The 22595-nt window shown below is 46.1% G+C and overlaps 1 protein-coding gene across 3 annotated transcripts in view; it reads left to right on the forward strand.

The window, feature by feature from the left end:
- Positions 1 to 22595, forward strand: part of LOC135897865 (uncharacterized) — a 153192-nt gene that overhangs the window by 65719 nt on the left and 64878 nt on the right. The gene's annotated exons all lie outside the window — the stretch shown is intronic.

Here is a 22595-nt window from a genome sequence, read left to right on the forward strand (position 1 = left end):
TCTTCTCACCTCAGATTATGGTTATGCTGGTGTTTAAATTGTGGGACTATAAAAGAAGAGACTTTCACTGTCAATGTATTTCATTAAAGCTTTAAAGAGAGCATGTAATTTGCTCGGATTGGTATCGACCCAAACATTTTTCTTTCAGTCCCATAATTCAAACTTCTACATGACCATCTGTGGCGAAAAGAAATCAGAGGCAACTGACAGGCATCACAATGTTGGCCCCATTCGAGATGGAGAACATTTTGAATCATGACGCCATTATAGATTTTATAGGTTAGCTATAACAATACAGCGCAATCACAATAAAGACATCTGAATAAATAGCCGAAGTAACCCCTAAATTTAACATAGCCTGTGGGGGACAGTTCCTGCTTGACTGCTGATGTAACTCAGCTGTAAGTTTCTAACATATACTGCCTCTAAGGTAATGTCCCTCTAAAATATGTGGAAGCCAAAAATACCTTCAGTTCCTAGAGTGTTACAGACTTGTGCAGAAAAGCCACTATTTCTTAAAAATCCATCTTCCAAAGGCACAAAATTACTTGAAGTAAACTCAATGAAGGAAAACACTTGGGGAAGCAACATATGCATGAGTATTGTAGATTGGCCATAATAATTCAGTTCAGGTGAGCAAAAGCATACTGCAAAGCGCTGCTGGCAACAATATCGTGACAAGGTGTTGTTTTAATGTAGTTGAAGCTATGTCATTATTTCACTTCCGAACTATGCACCTAGCCTTTCTAATAAGCTGTTCCGTTTAATATTCTGTGAATGTTCTCGAAAAATATGTTGGAGTACTCTCAGGTACGAAATTCTTTATTACAAGTTTTTTGTTCAACAAGGTCTAATAGAAAAATACCATCCATGAGACCTCCCATATACAGTAATTGAAGCACAACTGTGTGAAATGACAAACATCAGAATTGATGCTACTTAATAACTGAAATACTAGATTTCTGCACAGGCACAGAGATATGTACCGATCTGCTCACTGAGCGAAGGGCAAATAGAGTGCATTACATCTTGCAAAACATCCATCTACGTGGGTGAATTAAATGCTTAAGCTATGTTTATAAGAAATTCTGAGGCCTATGAATACACAAATGAAATAAAATTAACCATCCTTCACCACAAGGGAGAGGAACAGATTACTGGAACAAATAAATTCACTGCTTGTGACTAGAAGTAAACAATGTATCACGTGAAAAAAAGCAGCTGCTTATGGTGTAAGCCTCTCCCACCTTTGGAGCTAACCAACCGCATTGAAGTAAATCCCACACTATGCTGTTTTTTTCTTTCACTTCAGAGTTGGTGAAAAACATGGAAAGCAGCGCGAACAGCACTGCTCCCTCGATTACATTTTTACTGCTTAGGAGCGCAAAGAGACGTTTCAGACTGGTAGAAAGCAGTCCTTTCACTAGCTTGTCTCCTGGCAGCACAACTTTTTGCACGAAAGCAAGTATTTGGTGAAATGCAAATGGATATTCTAGATTCTTAACATAATATGCCAAAAGGCAAAAAATAAGTACCCGTTGTATTCCAGACGTGGAGACAGTGATGACTTCGGCTTGGCTGCCAGCAAAAATACATGTCTTGTCAGGAGCGCAGTAAATGTGAGGTGCTGTTACTTGGAGCTCATCAGCTGGCAATGCCATCTATGAAAAGAAATTAAAGATGACATAAACCACTGCCCGAAATTTATTTATGTAGTTTAGAGCACGGCATGCATGTCGCATTTTCCCACATAATAAAACAAAGAGATGTATGAACAAGGGCAAAAGGAGAGAAGTCAGCTAGGAAAGCTGGCACTACTAAACCGGGCAGGTGTGTTACTCACAGTCAACATGCATTGACTCTGCCTTAGTAGTTTGGATTTCCTAACTCACTGAAAACAACTAACGCTCAAAACTCGCATCCGTAGCCTAGTGTAGGTTGAGCAAGTTCCCCTGCGTTGTTCTCTTAAAAGTTCGCACCACTTCACGCAAAACAATATCCACTGTAAAACGTTAAACACGAACGAGAGCACGGATACCTGTCCAGCTCAGCTGCATTGCACGGCTCCCGACGGCAGACGACGGGCGCGGCTGTGCTCGCATCACTGCCGACGGCGCCGCTAATATTAGCGTATTTTCTGCATTGTGTATAACTATTGCGAAGAACGACAGCAACGGTATGAAATATTGCGGCTTGTGAGCATCGGTGATTCATTCCGAAGCGCCATAAGCCTTCGCTTCGACGCGAACCGGAAAAGGCCTAGCGACGACATCGGCGCCGCCGAGCGATGAGCGGCGGTAAGGCTGCCGACGTTGCCAGAACGACCACTCCACGGTCGCTACTTCACTGTACGGATGCGACACAAATGGGTCCCGGTAACATCATATGATCACATCCTATCAACGGCAAGTAAATCTCGCCGTTCGCGAGGAAACCCGCCGTCGAACGGCGGCCCGCGAACGGCGCGCGGCGGCCTGCAGTGCCGGTAACGTGGACGAGCCCTAAAGGGTCGTTTTCGAGCCTGGAAGAAACACGGGTGCATTTCCGCGCAAATCGCTGCTTACCCCTCTGCTTTCTCTCTTTTTGTTTTTGCACTTCCCTGACCAATAATGAAAGAAAAGCTGCAGCCTAGCTATATGCTGAATACAGACAAACCAGTACAAAGCAAGAATACTTACCAAGTTTGTCTGTTTTCCCATGCGATCCGGGGCTGTGGTCGCAGTAGTCACAGCGAATGTTCGCCGAAATGAGGACACTGAAGTGCTCACAGTCACAAAATGGCTCTTTGCAGCGGCCGCGCATTATCCCAAACAAAGTCTCTGTTCGTCACTGCCATTGCCACTGACAAAATTGGCGCCCAAACCAGCAACAAAACACACATACACAGCTCACAACGCCATGTTTGCAACTACTTCCCGTCATGCACGCCGTCATGCAATGCTAAAGCTATATATGGAAACGCGGAGAGATGACATAAAAACATGGCCGCTGCTTCTGTACTGAAGTACAGTATCTGAAGCACGATTCGGACATTGTGATCCGGCTGCACATATTCAAACGAAAACAGGTTCGTTGAGGGTAAAACAAAAACACAAACTTATGGATATAGTGCGCTCTTGGAAACAACGCTGCTGCATTGAACAGAATTATTCTTCATAGCTATTATGGTGGTAGAACTTCAGCCAACTGTACTTTTCATCCGTCTACACGACTCCGTGGTAATGGAGCGGCTGTATGCGGCTTTTCCGTGCTGGGTTTGCTGCGCTGACATGCATTGGCGCCTTGCATCAACCGTGTTGCTGCTGTACAATATAGGGAAATGTGGCGTGTTGCAGACGTTGACTCGTACCGTTGCTGAGTGCATAAAAATAATGGGAGAAGCGTGCCAAGCGTTCTAATGATTGCATTTCGTTTGCTCCGAATTCGCACCTCAGCTGCAAAGATTGTTTGCAAAATGCTCACTTAATATATCTTCCGTTGGGGCAACACTCACTAAATTTTTTGGACGCTTTCTAGGCAACGACGCATTGCGCTGGACGGCTGTAATATGAGGAAAATGTTCGTACATCAGTCTGCGATTGAGCTTGCTCCATGAATGCACCCAACCAAATTCGCACTGCGTAAACACGGCAAAAGACCCTTCCAGGTTCTTACCATATAATAATAATAACAATGCTTCTTTTTTCTCCCCTCATGAAGAAGGCAGAAGTGCCAGAGGAGCATTATTTTATCATGGTATAAGCTAACCGTATGTCAAAAGGGCTCCCCAATCCGTGAATGTGAGACCCATAAGAAACAACAAAAACCCTTGCGGCGGCATGTGTAGGCAACGAGACAGATTTCTGCAGGACATATGTAGGGTCTGTGAAAAGCGCTAATTGTAATAGTACTTGCTCAGTCGATGGTTGTACTTCCTGCAAGAATCGTCATTATTCTTGCAGAACGTTCTTTTCCCGCGGCCTACTTCCGATATGCGGCTCTGCCGGCTCAATGAGTAATTTGCTCTCACTCTAAATTTGTGACTGAACACCCGTACAAGTGCTTATCCAATGGATCAACCATGTGTGCACGCAGGTAACTTATCCTGCGCTTTGTTAATGTGTAAATTGCGAACTTCCCCTCCCTATTTAATGTTTCCGTGGGGTCTCGGTTAAAGGTTACTAAAATTCTACAGGTTACAATATAGAGGTTACATGCTGGCAGCAGATCAATGTAACTAATAAGTAGCACCCGTCTCACTCAGTTTCGTCATTGTAACCCTTAGCATGAGCAATATAATGAAAACATCAAAAGGACGGGCGAAGTAACCGTTATTTTATTCGTTACTCATGTTTCTAGGTATACTTATAGGTTACCAAGATTAGAGTGTAGCCGCTGCGCGTAGACAATGACAGCGTATCAAAGGTGCAGCAACGCCAAAGCTGCCACCAATGGTGTCGAACTGTTATCGTATCCCTTTATGTTTGAGTTTCTCGTTTCTTTTCGAGCTTCGATTACTCGCAATTAAAGCCAAGCCCGCACGGATCTTTTTTCGCGCTAGAAACGCGCGTTGCCATGCCGCCCAAGTGGTGCTATCGCACGCACTCACCGCGCCCGCTTCTTGCGCTCCTGACGGTGCAAGTGGGCGGCATGGCCACGCGCACGTCACGCCACGTGTGGTTTGGTGCAGGGTCCACGTGGGCAAGCGATTGCTTCCTACAGACGTGGCGCAGGTTTCCTTTTCACGATGCGTCAGCAATTGCTAGCGGATTTTGTTTCTCGATCTGTCATCTCCGGACATTGAAATAGTGGCGCTATTATGCGCTTGTCGTATTTCGCAGGCTTTCTTAGGTAAGCTCCATCGGTCGGCCATATTTAAAGCAATGTGCAATCGTATCGGCCCTACGGAAACGAGAAAATGCCGCACACTAGGCCGCGCGGTTCCCTACATCACTGAGTTTGCCTCAGCCCGCTAGCACACTCTGTCGTTTTAACATTTGTTACATTCAGAGAGACCACCATATATATATATATATATATATATATATATATATATATATATATATGTGTGTGTGTGTGTGTGTGTGTGTGTGTGTGTGTTGACGCGTGGACCTGTTTACCTTTTTCGGGTGAATGCTTTGGTTATCGCTCAGCGCTGAACGCGCATGCATGCATGGGAAGTTTCTGAGTCATACCGATGGTGCTATCCGCTGCCGGTTGTGACCGAGCCATGTGTAATGTGATTGCATGTATGGGCAACGCAAATGGTGTAGAACTTGCTGGAAGACACGCAAGCACCAGCGAATAATCTGGACCGTTCAATGGCTCGTGTAAATAGCCGATGCACTTGATCGGCAGATCAGGTTTTTGATGACTACGTGACTACATATATATATATATATATATATATATATATATATATATATATATATATATATATATATGTATATTTTATATATACATATATATAGACAGAGAGACAGAGACATTCTAATGAAACAGAAGCGACGCGCCTCGTGTTTCTGATAGAAGCTCGGAGACGACGACGACGACCCATGCTGTTATTAGCAAGCGCCAAACTCATCAAGGACATCATCATCATCATCCGCCAGAGAGCTCGGCCTGTTCACTGCTGCTAGGCTGCTGTTTATCTGCTGCTTCTTACTTTTAATTTAACATCATTACATTTGGTGGAGATTGCTGGAATCCCTCAAGTCACCCTTGGAGCTTCGCAATCATACGTTGCCCACTGTCACCATGACTGATGCGACCTACGCACCGACTGCACCCATGGCCTCCCCTGTCACTTGCGCCGGTGTTCTCCGTCAGCCCGACTCAGACATCTTTTGCTGGACCGGAGAACTTGACGTCGAAGTCTGGTTGTCCTCCTAAGAACGTATAAGCGCTCACAATAAGTGGGACGACCAATCTAAACTGAATAACGTCATATTTTACCTTGCTGACGTCACAAATCTATGGTTCAAGAATCATGGACCTGAAATTCGTGTCACGTCATAGTGCCATCATCCATTGTTCTCGCGCGCAAGTTGCCTTTCACCGCTATGTAACTCCTCATCGTTAGGCGCCGACCTCAATGCATTCACAAAGTCTTCGTTGATGACAATATTGATCTGCCTCCGGAGGCGTCGGTGCACGCGACCTTGTCGTGTACTGCCACGCCAGACTCAACTGCGGCGTTTATGCCATCTGACAAGCTTGCTCACCGCAAGAACTTATTTCTCCCGTTCGCTGTCCTTACTGTTAGGTCTGGGTACGTTTTGATATCATCTGTAATCCGCACAGGTATCTATTGACCATACTGCGTCGTAAGACCTTAGGATTTGCGCAAGCTGTCACATGTATTGAAGACCTTGACGCTGATGATGGCACCACCCGTTTAAATCTGAACGCCATAACTTCCGTCTCATCAACACTGCCTTCAGGTATTTTTGACAACGCCATCGCCGCAGACCTCTAGCCGTCTCATCGCACTCAACTTCTAACTCTACTGAACGAGTTCGTTTCTTCGTTCGACTGCAACGAACCATCCTTGGGTCGCACGACAAGTGTCTCTTATACTATCGACTCCGGTTCCCATGCCCCCTTGGGACAGCGTGTGTATCGCGTTTCAGCAGAAGAGCGCCGATTTATCACGGAACAAGTGGACGACATGCTGCAGTGCGGCGTCATTCAGCCTTCTCAAAGCCTTTGGTGGTCACCTGTCGTTCTAGTGCGAAAAAAAGATGGCACCATTCGGTTTTGTATAGATTATCGCTGCCTAAACAGGGTTGCAAGAAAAGACGTCAGCCCACTGCCTCGCTTCGACGGTACTCTTGACTATCTGCAAGGTGCCGAATACCTGTCGTCCTTAGAGCTCTGATCTCACAATTGGCAGGTTGTCATGGCTGAGGCTGACCACCCGAAGACAGCTTTCATCACTCCCGATGGCCTGTCCGAGTTTAACGTTATGCCTTTGGGGTTTTGCATTACACCTGCTACCTTCGAGCACATGATTGATGCCATCTTTCATGGACCCAAGTGGAAGACTTGTTTATGTTACCTGCATGACACAGTTGTTTTCTGACAGGAGTTTTCGACACATCTCGCCCATCTGCATGACATCCTGACCTGTCTCACTTCAGCTGGTCTACGGCTAAACCTCAATAAGTGCCGTTTCACTGCCCGAACATTAACTATCTTTGGTCACGTTGTCTCCATCATGATCCCGACAAGCTTCGCGCAGTCGCCGCGTTTCCGAAGCCCAGATATTTCAAGGTTCTGTGAGATTTCATAAGCCTGTGCTAATATTTTCGACGCTTCGTGCGGAACTTCGCCTTTATTATCGCACCCTTGACGAAGCTGCTTACCACAACAAACGCATTTCTGAGTGGTCGTCAGTATTTGATGAAGCCTTTGACATGTTACGCGAATTTCTGACTTCACCGCCGATTCTTCGCCATCACGACTGAACTGCGCCGACAGAGGTTCACACCAACACCAGTGGTGCCGGCCTTATTGCGGTCTTGGCCCAACTGAAAGCCACGAATGAATACGTCGTGGCTTATGCCAACCGCACCCTTAAAAAGCTGAGATGAATTACACCGTTACAGAGAAGGAATGCTTAGCCAGCATGGGTGCATTGGACATGTTTCGTTCTTATATCTATGACCGTCCTTTCAGCATCATCACTGACCATCACGCCCTTTATTGGCTCTCCTCCTTGAAAGACCCGTCGGGTCGCATCGGCCATAGGGCGCTTCGCCTGCAGGAACTTGACTATGGTGTCCTATACCACTCTGGTCGAAAGCATTGCGACGCTGACGCGCCGTCTCACTCGCCGATGACACCTGATGTGGCTTCTCTTTCCGTTGCTTCTCCGACCGCAGACCCGTCACTACTGACCGCTATTGACATACTCCCTGAGAAACGGAATGACTCATCGATTGCCCTGCAGCTCGACTACATTGCTGCTCCATCGGTCGTTTCTTCAACGCGAACGCTACGACGTCAAGCAGCCCACTTTTCTGGGTGAACCAACATCCTCTACCACCGCAACTATATGCCTGAGGGTTGGAAATGGCTTCTGGCTATCACTTGTCACATGCGCTCCAATGTGTACGCGTACTTCCATGCTGACCCTCAAAGCGCCCACGCCGGCGCCCTAAAACCCTTCACAAGGCTGCGTCAACAATATTACTGAAATGGAATGTATCGGTTTGCGCAGCATTATGTTCGATAATGCACCGCCTGCCAACAAAGCAAACCTCTTCCATTGTGCCCTACTGGCTCACTACAGCCGCTACCGTGCCTTTCTCGACTGTTCGACCGCGGACGCATCGACCTCTGTGGCCCGCTCCCACGTAGTGGATGTGGAAACCGCTGGATTATTGCTGGCGCCGTTCCCCTCACGCGCTACAACGAGACCGCGGCTCTTCCGGCGGTGACCGCGCGCGACGCTGCGATGTTCATTCTTCGCAGCTTCGTCCTTCGTCACGGTGCTCCTCGAGAAGTACTCAGCGATAGGGGTCGTGTCTTTTTGACAGAAGCGATGCAATACCTCCTTCGCGAGTGCCAGATCATTCAGCGGAAGTGGACCGCGTATCACCCCCAAACGAATGGTCTCACGGAGCGCTTCAACCGAACACCGGTTGACACGTTGAGGTTGTACGTCTCGTACGACCACACCAATTGGGACACTGTACTCCCCTTTGTTACTTTCGCCTATAACACCGCGACACAAGCGACCACCGGTTTTCACCTTTTTTTTCTCTTGTGTGGGGGTGAGCCTTCGTGTCCTCTGGATTCCCTCCTGCCCTAACGGCCTAACGCTTCCGAGTGCACAACTATTTCAGAAGTCGCTCGATACGCCGGATATTGCCACCAGCTGGCTTGCTCGTTGACAAGCGAGGATCAGGAGCGACAGAAGACAAGACGCGATAGCTATGAGGCCACGCCCACACTCCCTGCTGGTTCCCTTGAGTGGCAATGGATACCACCTCGCATGTCTGGCCTTTCTTCTAAACTACTTGAGCGGTACCACGGTCCGTACCGGATCATCGACGCCTCCTCCCCTGGGAACTATATCATTGAGCCCGTCACACCATCGGCGGACCTTCGTTGCCGAGGTCGGAAGACAGTTCGTGTTAGCCGGCTGAAGCCTTATTTCGAGCCCCTTGTCTTCTCTACTCCCACAGTCGCCAGGGTGGCTCTATTTCACACCCGCGGCCGATGTAATGGAGCAGATGCACCTCGTGTTTCCGATAGCAGCTCGGAGACGAGGACGACGACCCGTGATGTGATTTGCAAGAGAGCTCGGGCTGTTCGCTGGTTCTAGGCTGGTGAGCAGAGTGCGATGCTCATGCGAGAACACGATCATTGAGAAATTCGAGGCTTTTACGCTGTTCCTTGCCATTGCCGGCTGGCTTTCTATGGCTGCGTCTGCTTTCGAATGGGAGTACAGATTAAAAACGCCCTATTATATCTGGTAGAGGTTGCTCGTTCTCACGAACCATGAATGTCTGCATCCGGACCTTGCTACCTGTTTTTGTGATGGCTACGTTCTAAGTGCAACCGCTTGGTTCCCAGCCTCCGTCTGTGGTCTGTTCCGGCACCGTTCAGCAACGCAACCCTGCTTTCTTATTCTTTAGCGGAGCCGGCGACCAGGACGTGAAGGATTGGCCTCATTCATAAGACCGAGTAAGCAAGCACAACAAACGGAACGACGTGCATAAGCTCAATAATGTTGTATTTTTCTTGATTTAGCTCGCTATTCAGTGGCTCCGCAGCCACTTCACTGACCTTACCCCCTGGTTCACCTTCAGAACGAAACTCGTGAAGCTATTCGCTCCTCCACCCATTCCCAACTTGCCTGCCGAAGAGCGCTTGCGATGGCAAGCTGCATAACATGGCGAGACCTACGCGAGCTACACTGAAGGTGTCATCGGCCGTTTCAAGAATGTCAAGCCATCCATGACAGAGACCGACAAGGTCAAACACATATTGACCGGTGTCACCAACGATCTTTTTCATATGGTTGTAGCTAAAAACCAGCAAACAGTAGCCAACGTTATTCAACTCTGTCAAAGCTATCACGAGTTGCGGAAGCAATGCGACTCCATTCGCCATGCCTGTTCGCCCGAAAAACATAGTTCGGCTTTAACTGCTGGCCTTGCGGGAGACCACTCCGTGTTACATAACGAAATTGAGCAGTTCGTACGCGTGGACGTTGCGCGCCAGTGGTCCCTTCCGCCTTGTATGCTTGGTGCTGCCCCATATATGCTGCCGCCCTCAATACAGCGGGTCATTCTCGAGCAAGTTTCTTAGGTGCTGCCCGCAGCCCCTGTGCTACCGGTGACGGTTACGCTTAACTACGCAAGTTTCGCTGTCATGTCTCTGCCTCCGCGTACCTATGCCGAAGCCGTACTCACAACTCAGCCTCTACCCATCGCCAACCCTCACGTGCCAACAGGCACCTTTGTTGCGTCACCTCAACCTGTGCACCAGGCAGCTCTTCCTGTCTCACGACCGGCGCCTCGTTTTTCAAACCCATTGCACATTCCTGACCCCCACCGCATATGCTACAGGTGCAGTATCCCAGGCCACGTAGCGCAGTTTTGCCACCGGCATGGATTTCTCTCGCATGGAGACAGACGACCAAATAACTATGGTTTTGCATCGACACCTCAGAATCGTTCCCATAATCCTCCTGCTGACTCCTTCTCTTCCACTCGTCGGAACTTCAATACTCACCAGTCACCTTCACGACGTCCCCATTCCCTTTCATCAACATTGCGACGGCCTCAGCCTGTCCCCGAGGAAAACTAGAAGGTGTAGTTCCGGGGGCAAGAACTGCGCAGCTTTCAAACTTTTAAAAACCTCGTTTGTACTCCTCCAATGCTGTTGCCGTCTGCGTCGAACGTGTGCCTGTTCTAGCCCTTGTTGATACGGGAGCAGCAGTGTTTGCAATGACCCAAAACTTTACCATTAACTCGGAAGAGCAACAACGCCGCTTTCTGACTTGACACTGAACAATGGGATGGGGCGAAAAATCCGGTCTTTACCGGCTTTATTCAATATATTTTGTACACCATCGAAATTATTGTGTGCTTTTGCAATAATCCCAAAGCGTAATACTGGGCTGAGACTTCCTTTCCGCTCAGGACGCCGTCAGCGACTGTGCTCACGCTGAAGTTCAGTTTTCGCCGTTCTGTGACCTCTCGTCGACTCGCCGCCTCTGCCTGCAAAAGTTCCCGCTGACACTGCGTTATTCCCTTTACATCCGCTCTGGTACCTCTTTCTTGTGACGTCCCCACTGGCTGAATCGTAATTTTAGTCCTTCTGAAACCACTGTCCGCCACAAGTTCTTTCTGGTTCCTTTCGCCATACATCTATGTTTGCAATCCGGTTGCCTGCCCCTCCACTTTACTGTGATGAGAGTGGCTTGGCAGTGTTGACGAGCTTGATCTCTTTTCTACATACGTCGTTCCATATCCACCGTAATCTGTTCAGATTGGCGACATTGATACTTCTGTTCTACCCACTCGAGCATCCTTACGGCGCCCTTTGCAGTTGCCTTGGCGTCCAGCAGCAGTGTGCACAGCATATCTCCTTACCTGAACGCTTACGCGCCCGCTTCGATTACCTACAACCTTCTTTTGGCCGTATTAGAACCATAGCTCACTACATCGACACTTGTCTCCAAGCTCCCTTACGTCAGCATCCATATCGTGTGTCAGACCCTGAGTGCCGCATCATCGCAGGACAAATTGACGACATGCTCAAACGCGGCGCCATTCAGCCCTCAAATAACCCATTGTGATCCCCGGTTGTTCTAGTAAAGAAAAAGTACGGCTAAATAAGATTCTGTGTTGATTCTTGCAGATGACGCAAGGACATCTATCCGCTTTGTCGCAAAGATAAATCCTTGGACTGCTTACGAAGTGCCGAATTCTTTTCTTCCCTAGACCTTCGTTCCGGCTACTGGCAAGTCCCGATGATTCAGGCCAACCGCCCTAAAACAGCCTTTGTTACTACAGATGGCTTCTATAAATTGAATATGGTGCCATTCAGGCTCTGCAACACACCTGCCACTTTTGAGCGCATAATTAATAGCATCCTCCGCGGCCTTGAATGGCAGACGTGCCTATATTACATGGACAATATTAGTGATCTTATAGCTTGATTTCGAGATGCACCTTGAACGCCTAGAAGCTGTCCGCTATTGCCTCAGTTCCGCTGGCTTACAACTAAATTTAAGGAAATGTTGCCTTTGTGCCCGGAAGCTGCCTATCCTTGGCCATGTCTTTTCCCAAGATCGCGTCCTTCCAGATCCAACAAAACCGCGTGCCGTTTTCAAGTTCCATGAACTGACCGAAATGAAAGAATTTGGCAGCTTCTTTGAGTTTGCTCTTATTTTCGTCATTTTATTCGTAGCTTTGCCTCCACGTAGCCCCTTTGACTGAGCTTCTCCGCAGCAGCCGCGGCCTTGCGGCAAGGCCACCAGCATGCGACGATGTCCGTTAGCCATACTGCGCCATTTACTTGTGGCACCTCCTTGATCGACCACCAACTAGCCTGCCTATCCCTGTAAAATACGTCACCCCCGATCCTGCGAGATTTCGGCTCATTCGTCCCGCTGAAATCCACACAGATGCTAGTGGCCTCACCCTCGATTCTGTGGTGGCCCAGCGTAAACCTCGATTTGACCCGTAAATCATTTCTTACGCCAGCCGTGCGCTCACTAGCTGAAGCCAACTATTCAATTACGAAAAAAGAGTGCCTAGCCATCATACGGGCGTTAGGAAAGTTGCGCCCTTACCATTACGGCTACCCTATCGACGCGGTTATAGATCATCATGCGTTATGTTGGCTTTCCTCCTTGAAAGATCTATCTGGTAGACTCGCCCGTTGTATTTTCTGGCTCCACGAGTACGACATTCGCGTCATTTACCGAGCGGCACACCAGCATTCTGAAGAGCACGCTCTCTGTTACTCACCTCTTTCACGTGAAGGTGTTCTCCCGTATATTCATCTTTACGACGTGTCCTTCTTAGCCATCACCGACATGCTTCATAAGCAAAGGAAGGACCCCTGACTTACTTCGCTTATTGACTTGTTGATTCAACCCACGCTGCGTCCCGTCTCAGGGAGAAGTACGCCGTCATGTGCTCTACTTCATTCTTGGTGACGGTTTGTTATACCGTGGCAACTATCTTTCCGAAGGACGCAAGTGGCTCGTCGTAATTACCCGCCATATGGGCTTTGACATACGCACAACCATCCACGCTGACCCGCAGTGCGTACATGCCGCAATATTAAAAACCTACACCTGCCTTTGCCTCCACTACTACTGGCGCGGGATGTACCACTTTTGCCGCTATATCCGTTCTTGTCTCGCTTGCCAGCGCCATTCAACCGCTCCTCCACTGTCGTTGACTTGTCCTGTGTGACATTGCGACCGCGTCGGCATTGACTTGTACGGACCGCTTCCCATCACTCCGGCTAGCAACTGCTGGATAATCGTTGTCATCGATCATCTCACGCGATACGCAGAGATTTCGCTGTTGCCATCTGCATCGGCAAGTTACGTTGCCTTCTTGGCAGTCCTGTGTTGCTTCCGTTTGTCTGCATTTCAGCGTGGTCTTATTGCCATGTATGCACACCAGTGAGCTCGCCCTCAGACCCTTTCAAGTGCCCTTCATTTTAGAACATCGCTCTACGGGATTGGTGCACCACGTGAGCTGCGTCGCAACCAAAGACGTGACTTTCAGTCGGATGTTGTCAAAGCGGGTCTAGAGTAATGCCAGGTTGTTCACTGAACTCTCATTGCCCGCCATCCTGAAACGAACACATTGACAAAAATACTTAATCCAGCGTTGTGCGACAAGCTGGGAACGTACATCGCTTACGACCAGTCAAATTGGGACCGTGTTCTTCCCTTCGTGACGTACGCCCATAAGGCCGCAAAGGCAGATCACCACTACAGTCTCTCCATACTTCTTTATTGACACGAGCTCTCGAGCATGCCAGACACCATCCTCCCGTGCACTGTGGCGTGAATGAGTTGACGGCAGATTCTGCAGCTGCCAAACAAGCACACGAGTGTCGCTACAAATTGCTCGCTCCCTCACCACTACTCAGGCTTGCCGTCATTCCTTATGTACACCGTGTTTCCCATAACATGATGAAAATTGCAGCCAAGCCAGGAGTGAGAGTGGTGTGCAATTCCCCTAATAAACTGAGCGGGTTGTGCAAAATAGTCAATAACGAGGATACTGTCGCGCGCAAAAAGCTGCTATAAGGATCACGTTCACGGCTTTATTGACTATAGAACGCAGGTCGTCTATAAAATACCGCTTCGTTGTAAAAGTTGCTATATCGGGCAAACGGGGATGTGCGTTAATGATCACTGCGCGAGCATGCCGCCTCACTAAAAGGAAACCCGTACAGTCATCTGGCTGGCCGCTGTAACACGTATGGATGCACCCTGATCTTTAGGATTGCGAAATAATTGGCAGCTATAGTGAAAAGCGTGCTCGTGTAATCTTTGAAGCATGTTGCATATTGAAAAGTGCCGACGCGTGCGCCAGTTCTGCGTTCCTCACGCTCTCAACAAAAGAAATGGATCATCTTCTTGGCTGACGCTTATCCTTCTTACCCTTCTTTTTATGTTTTTGTCACATTAAATGATGTCTTGATATGCTGCCTCTGCAAATAAAGCATTTGGTTACTAGTTAGCACTCTGTCCCGTGCTCTTTACTCTCTCAACGAAAAACTAACAAAGCTCAACAGAAATTTTAGGTGAGTAAAGACACCGTCAAAGAGAGGCGAGCACGTGCAAGCGCCCAGTAAAGACATGCAGTCCGAGGTTGTTTCTTGTGCAGCGTACACACTACGAACGTAAGCAGAATATTCCCGAAAAAGCGCCCGACTGCTTCGCGGTGGTTCAGCGTACATGCCGCTGATTCTACTGCGCCAAAGGCTAAATAGGCCAAGTAACAAGAACATGTCATATGGTGCATCACAGGGATCCTTAAAAGGTACGAAACGAATTATGTATGGTGTGATGTCTAAATATTTCTTAAGCGTTCTTTGCACAATGTCCCAGACGGAAACGGCAGCCTTACAATCTACTGAACAGTGGTCAATCATTTCAACATGAGGACACAAACTGCAGTTTGTCCACCATTGCGTGGGAAAGCTAGTTTTTCCAACAATGTTTTAACGGGAAGGTTGTCCAATGAAACTTAAACAAAAACGTTTTGGTCCCTAGAAGAATGTACATTCGACGAACACACCTAAGCACATCTACGTAATAACATCTCAAATAAGGCGCACGATAACGTTAAACAGGAATCAGTGTGTCCCAGTGCAGCAGAAAATTTTTGGCAAGAGGCAGTCAAAATATAACCATAGTAAAGATAGCCTTCAAGAAGCGAAAGCCTTCTAGAACCTTCTTGAAGCATCTCTGACACATGACGACATAGCTATTTATTGGAGGTAACTGGTTCAATAAAGTAACATCTCCCTTATAAATGGACGGTTTATATCACTAATGAAGAATAAATGCGATGCAAGTTGTCTTACGAAAAGGCGAATGAGGCCATGACCCCACTCTGAAGAGGAAAAAAAAGGTTATCACGTCGCATTAACTCAAGACGTGAGTTCTAGGCAAAGTTAGCAAACATGCCATGGAAAGCTTCCAACCTAAGCCTCTAGCAGTGTTATACTTGCAGGGCAGCTGCTAGAAACGCATTGCAAGCTTCATCTCGGCTAAATATGGACTGCTGCGGCTCGGCCAGTTGTTAAGCTTGCGTTGTATTTCTGAAACTTCCACTGAGAAGTGAGCATTACTGTTGCGACATTGAGAGAGGGGTGCACCTACGTACTTGAAGTATTGCCTGCTCTGACTACTTGCGAAACGAGATGGAATTGTTTACCATAGACCTAACCAAAACATTGAACTCTTTTCGAAGTTCACTGCTGCCGCTTAACAAAGCTGCTTTCTGATGAAAAGGGCAGCTCCTGCATTTTGCTTGCCAGCACCGAAGAAGAGGGCTATGTCATCTGCGTAGGCAAATACATGGACGTCACTGGATAACAATTTCAACTCATGAAAGGAGTGATGCTTCAGTATTCGGGCGCGAGACGGTTCAAGTAAAAAGCGAGTAAAAGAGTAGGCAAAGCACAACCTTGCCTATTATTACCTATTAGCCTTTTTGCCCTATAACATAACAGACAGTGATGCCCAGTTTTTATGTGCTCTAACACACGAAAGAAGTAGTGATCAACTTTCAAATGCTTTTGCCAAATGAACGTGAACTATTGCAAACTGTCCTACACTTTCTCGTACACAGTCTAGTATAGACCGCACGACGTGGGTATGTGTCTAGAATAATGCTCCCCTAATTTCATATGTTTCGTGGTCTCCCACCACATATCTAAATATATCTTGAACGTGACTACCTAATACCTTCGTAAGTATTTTATAATCCAGTTTCTAAAGTGATATGGGGCGATATTCCTCTACTTTCTGCAGTTGCATCAATGCTCTTTGGCACACGTAACGTGTGCCCGTCATACAGGGTGGCGAGCAAGTATCGAATTCTGTAAGCTTTTTCACATACATTTAACAGAAAAAACCCAACAAAGAGTCAAAGCATCGATATAGTTCTGCCCTGAAATCGTCAGGCTCAAGAGTTTTGCCTACAGGTAGCAAAGCAATGGTTCGATAATCATATCATAATCCACCATATCACATATTTCATCATCATATCATAATTCCATCATCATATCAGCATATTCATATTTTTCTTGACTGAGCAGTGCCAGCAATGAAACAATTTTTTTCTTACAGTTACTAATATTTAATTTGTGATATTAACAAATATTATCATAGTGATCAGTAAAAGCTTTAGTCGTTCTAGCCTGGTCATTACCATACGCTCCCGCATACTCTATCTCGAGCGTTTGCTTCGTCAGATCATCCCGACGGTCATCACCAAGCGAACGACTACAAGGCACTTGCTCCAAATAGCGACGAGTACGGACAAGTGCAACTCCGTATCTCTCAATGTATATTGTCTGCATTAGCGCCTTCACCTTGTGCATGTCTTAATGTACTTGCCAGGATGTAGGCATTTAATTTCGTGTAGCTGGCCTAGCAATTGACACAAATCTATCTGTTTTCCTTATTTCTCCAAAGAAAACATAGAAGCTTCTTCAACGGGTATCATTTTAACTGTTTGCTTTAATATATTCCACTGAAGAAAGAGAGATTGAGAACTGCTGCTTGATACTTCAATAAGAATTTCTGGGACGCGCTTGAGAAAGCGCTCATGCGAGTATAAAAGATAAATTTTTTTCCTCATTTCCAGCTCATCCCTAAACTTTGAAATTGCAATTGCCAAAACACAGTGACACCACATTGTGATCACTGAAGACCACAAGCTGCAGAGTATAACCGTATAGTCTAGGAAAGAGAGGTAAGCATATATAAATCCGATCAAGCCTATCATGTGTTGTACTCTGATAGTGTGTGTAGCGAAATGGGACCTTTTGTGGTTCCTCTATATCATGAAACTGGTAATCACATGTCAAGTCATTCAAAGCATCAACACTGCTATGATAGCGCTGCCATGTAGAGGACGGACCCTGTGCACTAAAGACGCGAAGTCATCTGAGACAACCAATACACGATTAGTGCATAAGTGCTGGGTCGATGAGCGAAAGTAGTCCGCCCGGTCACGTGCCCTATTTGGCACATACAGGCAAAGAAACCTCCAAGCATTACTTTGCATACTGACATTACACCATAAAAGGCACCCTTGCTTGCCGAAAGTCAATATGTCTTAGTCATACGAATGTGTTCTACCGGTGATCTAAAACAAATGTCAGTGAAGAACAGTTTCAACGAAGGCGTTGTTGAAAGATTTGGCGATGGCGCAATAAAAACGTTTTCTAGGACCATATGTAAAGCCAACTTGAAGCATTGGAAAAATAAAAAAAATTCTCACTTCCGTAAAAATTTAATGCCAAGCACGCCCCGTGCACAGTTGACGTGATCAGTGTATCTCAGTGGTCGCGATATGCATTTTCTTCTGGGGTATTCCTTCAACGACCGAAATGCCATGACCTCTGAGGGCTCCATGCGGCTCTCGTCACGTAACACTGACAGAGAAGTAGTTGACGGTTTTATAAGGATGATAAGGAGTGATGCGATGTTAGCAGACCTCATCGCGGTTGATAATTGTTCGACGCGGATGGAGAGCTGTTAAGTGATATGGGCTTAATATGATCGGAGCAATTCTGATAAGGTTTACATGCACAGATAAAGTTGATAAGGGTTGCATTGATGACTATAAGATTGACAATGGTCCATAATTGTTGGGAAGAGTCGCATCCAGTACGATATTATTGATAACAACCGAAGATAACTATTGATCGGATCTAGGCCGATAAGGAGTGATAAGTGTTGATAACCATTTTATTGATCTGTTTAAGTTCGAGAAGATTGATACTGACAGCGGGCTATATGGAGATGAGCAAGTGGCACAGCGTTTATGCACATTTAGACTACTCCAGTTGGTAAGGATTTCCCTCACGTAAAAAAAAAGAAAGCCTTCAGTTATTGAAGAGAAAAGTGCATAAACTCTTTCACATCATGCATACAACATGCACCCTAAGAAAATTCTACCTTTAACGGTGTTTCCTTCCTATCTTTAACACGCCCTTACACACTTAGAGAAGAATCTGTAGAGAACAAACTCACCAATACTAAATGTTGTTCAGTCGTAATTACATCCTTTTCGCCAATGGGCATCAAGCCCGAGTTCCACTCTTTTTACTCAAGGATGTTTGGACAGAATTGCAGCCCACGTTTATTAGGGTGCTTTTGACAGGCACAACGCCATCTTTGATTAAGCGTGTATTATGCAGCATTCCACCCTTTCATATATGCTCTATAAGCATGAATCAAGCATAAAATAACCATGTATTTACACGCAGCTGACCTGAGCGGTGACGATATCGCATGATTGAAGTCTGATTCATTGATGACAGTCCTCAGATATCTTGTGACTGTAATACTATACTGCAGGCAAACAGAATTCTTCTATGTGGAATAAACAAACAAAAGTGTTCTGTCCAATGCATGCATAGACATACAAAGATCAGGTAGAGAACCTTCAGCAATTAGGAAATTACTTGCTCATCTCTGTTATAAAAATTATGAATACATACACAGCGATATAAACACAGGCAAAGAGTCTTCGGAGCAGGCACTTAGTCTCATGGGCTGAACTCAGGAAACATAATAATTCCTAGTCGGCGACTTTAGTTTAAAGAGGACAATACTTTTATCTGAAATGCAACAAGGTTCATGTCGCTTTACCAGAGATCCCACACATCTATTATATTTGAAGCCTTATACAGGCGAGCTAAAATGTCCATTGTGGATAGCAATGCAACAATGTGCAGCACACATTGGATTGGACAAATCCATATCTAGAGAAATCTCGAAAACACAGCATATGATGTGTGCTGCCTAGTCATAACCTAAGTCAAACAGTTAGCGGTTATTTACTTGTCAGTGATCTATCAAACATCAATGATGCGAAGAAATGGGTCCTTTTCGAGAGAAAGAAATAAAAAGCCTCTTTCTTCAATACTCTTTCCTGTTAAGGTCAGGGATGCTGTACGCCAAAACCAACCGACACCACACTGCGATAACAGAAGACCACAATGTGCACAGTATAACAGTAAAGCCTAGGGAAGAGAGGTGTCTTCGAACTCTGTGTAAATGAGAATGACAACATTTCCCATCACGTCAAATTTCCTGCAGGAAAATCCTACACGCGTATCAATCCCCTCGATGCCTACGTGAACAAAATCGCCTCCTGTGAATGGCCGCAATATAAACGCGCAATATTTGAGAAAACAAAGCATAAATAAAATTATCTTTGCTAAAATAATAAAAACTGACACGACCTAATTACTATAAGTTAAAATGCATTAGGGAGTGCCAAAGAGTTTAATAAACATTGTCATTATCACTATGAATTTTTAATGTATTTGCTTCTCTGTTTGTTGCCAATGTTCAAGTGCTTGACCTTAAAAAGCATATATTTATTACTACAGCAGCGCAAAATGGTCGACAAAACAATATGACACAAGTACTCATAAACGGAGAGTTCATCGCAATCTAAAAAGAATAAGAAAAGAAAAGAATAAAGAGAAAAAGTTCAATTGCGTGTAGCACTCTCTTACCATAGACTTTAAGCAAAACTTTACGACAGATGTCGAAGTCGAGTAGGTTTATAGAAGAAATGGATATGGAAAGCTCACAGATTTTTTTGTATAGAAAGTCTCAATTATTTCGCATAGGTCTTAACCTTTGTACCTGATTGTGACTTGTGTTCTTCCAAAAAATGGCTTGTAATCACATCTGGCAATGCGCTAATGTATGCTGTGAATGTGTCCATTTCATAAATCTTGCGCTCGCATAACGTCTGATTGAGGTAGGCACCAGTGTAACGAATGTACATTTATCCACATGATAGCGGAATGTTGTACACCATGCCACAGACACCTGTGACAGAATCACTGCCACGGTTTACACTGCACAGCTTCTCCATGACTGACCTACCCTGCTTCTTTTTTTGCACCGTGTCACACACATTACATTTTTCCTGAGCTGAATAAAACGATTGGAACAGCATACACATCATGTTTGGTGCTTCTGCGGAAAAATAAGGGCCAGGTAACTCATAGAAAAGCCTGCGCTCTGCAAGCTATGGTAATTGCTTTCCCCCCTCTATCTATTTGATGGTGCACAACAATTTACTTTCCCGTGGCAAAATATACAATAGTCAGACTGGTCCCTGCCTAAACGAAAGGTGATGTCAAACAACCTTTAAAGAGCAAGCTTATGTCACATTGATCAGTACATCATTGGTTATGTGGCTATAAGATCTCTTTGAATCATAGTCACAATCATAGATCACAGCATGTGAAATCATCAATATCCTCCTCAGAAGAAAACATGAATTTTGAATTTGTTGCGCCCATCAACCTGCTTGAACGTGAAATGAGACTTCTTGAGAAATTTGTTTGTACTTGCATGCGATCATGCTTTGAGGCACAACTTGGGCTTTAACAGACAGGGTAATTGGGCTTGAGGCATTGACATCACTAGCCTATGACTTATTGCCTGTCTCGGAAATTGTTGCGTACGCCCCTTTTTTGCATTCTGCCCCTGTCGTAATGCGGCCGCCTGAACCTGTAAAACAAACGGTTGACCTGGTGCAAGGTATCATCGTTTTTTATCAGCTGAGGAGACGCCAATAAGAGATGGCGAACGTTGATAAAGTTCAAGTAATATTACGCAACAACAACAACAAAAAATGACACGGACGTAAGAGGAGAAGACACACCAATCATCCGTGTCGTTTCTTCTTGGAGCCCAATATACCTTGAGTAATAGATTACCAACTTGCCCGGAAGCCTATTCTCATTAGGCTGATTTGATATCAATGTGTGATAGGCAAAGAAAATTGCAGGTGCAGATCTTACGTAGTGAAGTTTTCAGTCGTAATTTGGGGGTGTCGGTAGCCAGGGCCTTGTTTCTGCCTTTCATTTTTAGGACTGCTTTCATAGCGCGCGACCCCGATGCCATCCGAAAGAAGCGCACGTTTAGTCGTCAATAGGTTGTCGACGACATCGTCGACAAGCGCCTTACTCGGTACCGCCTGTAGAGAGAGCTGATATTGGGCTTATGCGCGGTATTAGAACCACATCTGCAACCATTTCTAAGGCGATCACATTGAATACCGATGAACGTACGGGTGCTGGGCCGCTTGCCTTAAGGTATTACACGCACTATATTATGTAGCTTTTTTTTTCATTTCCGTAATTGGTATCGAAATAAAGACGTTTAGTCGCTTTGTATTGCGGTGGTGGTGGTGGTGGTGGTCGGCAATTCCTGCAATTGAAAGCCTCTTTGTGCGCCAAACAGGTTATCGTGCGACCGTCAGTCCCATATCTCGCAGAAACGTGAGAAGACTGTGGAACACTTCCACTGCAATGGTGGTGCCGTGAACGGTGGAGCGTGGTATCGCTTGTTGGTGCTGTAGCAGACGGCCGGAAAAGGAAGCCGTCGAATAGGGGTGTGCAGTTATTTGGCGCCATGAATATAGCCTCAACTACATAAGCATGATATGCAATCATGCTATCAGCTCACCGCACTTGTTTCGTTTCTTGTCGTTTAAAGGGAAGCTGAAAGGTTTTTCAGAAAAAATGAGTGAACATCTGTACATAATGGTTTTCAACCCTCCTAATTCGAATATCGAATCGAAATTGAGCGGAAGAAAGCGCAAATATATTTTATTTCGACGAAAAGTGCAGCAGCGGACACGCCCAGCTCGCGCGTCTCGTTTCCGCCGGTGATTGGTCGGTGCGCCTCGTGACGTCGACTCTAGTAACCGACCGATGCCGCTACACATGAAGTGTGGCGCCAGGTAGTTTGGTGCTGTTTTTCTGAGACGGTAACGGAAAATTTAGAGAGGCTGCGTTTTTCTGAGGAGTTCGGCGTTACTCCCACATGTACCAGCTGTTTGCGA

Source organism: Dermacentor albipictus, chromosome 2 (assembly GCF_038994185.2).
Source record: "Dermacentor albipictus isolate Rhodes 1998 colony chromosome 2, USDA_Dalb.pri_finalv2, whole genome shotgun sequence".
NCBI lineage: Eukaryota > Metazoa > Arthropoda > Arachnida > Ixodida > Ixodidae > Dermacentor > Dermacentor albipictus.